Raw genomic sequence first — 1,227 nt, 5'->3', positions numbered from 1 at the left:
CACAATAGACAAAAAAATTGAGAAAGCTTGAAAGGAGTCAATGGATACAGATTGTCGATTGACCATTACTGACGATACTGAAATTCATGACTGAAAGGAGTTTATATCGTCATTTGCATGTCTTTACGCAAAGTAACGTCTAAAACATGGTCAACGGCGACGATGAATGGACGTATACTCATTAGTTAGACCAAAAACATATTTATATATAGGTTTATATATATAAATATTTATATATAAGTTCTTATTCGATGTTAATTTTATGTTTGATAGCATTTTAAACAAAAATAAAAAATATTTTTACTATTCGAATTATTCGAAAATAATTTGTCGAATATTCGAATAAAACGACTATTCGAATATTCGAATAACATACCCTAATCATGTAATAAAAATCTTAAATATTGTTATATAGTATAAAAGTATTAAATATATATCCCTTGTCGTACCTATAACACAAGTCCTTCGGGTACTTAGCACGGGGCCAGACTAACGTGGTGTGAAGCATCCATAGATATTATTATTATTCTTATTCATGGGTTTCCAATGGTCGTCTTTAATAAGAAATCCCCTAGTCCACGTTATTAAGCTGATAAGTGTTATGAAATTGCAACCTCCATTTATAACTGTTAACAAATATTAATAACGTCACTGTTTTGTATCGGGTTTTGGTAAAGCCTTTTTAAGATTTTAGTTTTAATCTTTAAGAATTTATTTGCAGTAAATGACTTAGTTACAAAAGATTGAATCGTTACCTAACAAAAGAAGTAAGTTTGATATTAAAGATATTTAAACAATTGTATGTTAAAAAAATTTAAATGTAAAAATAGTACTTACGAGCAATTTTGTAAAAACATAATATTTTTATATCATGGCCAGAATATTAAAGTAACGTTTATGTTAATATTTTAATTAGTGTTTTGAAGTAATAGGCAGAGTAATTCAAAAGTGAGGAATAAGTCTACCCAAAGTCCAAACAAGCAATTGAAGAAACCTAGTTAACAGTAATCAAAGCCACAGAAATACAACATTTTAAAACTCTAATCTCAATCTCAAGTCTTCTTATCAGACAAGCATAAAGCAATAATTGGTCTCATTGTGATAGATATTATTAATAGGGGTAAGTTGGTTCATTGTCCATTCCACGTGGTCGCTCCAACCCTTAAACTGACAAGAAGACGCGTCATATTATACGTGCTCCGTATAGAGGCAGTTATAAGTGGGGAG

This window comes from Aricia agestis, chromosome 5 (genome assembly GCF_905147365.1).
Source record: "Aricia agestis chromosome 5, ilAriAges1.1, whole genome shotgun sequence".
Taxonomy (NCBI): domain Eukaryota; kingdom Metazoa; phylum Arthropoda; class Insecta; order Lepidoptera; family Lycaenidae; genus Aricia; species Aricia agestis.
Note: the sequence above shows the minus strand (reverse complement) of the source record.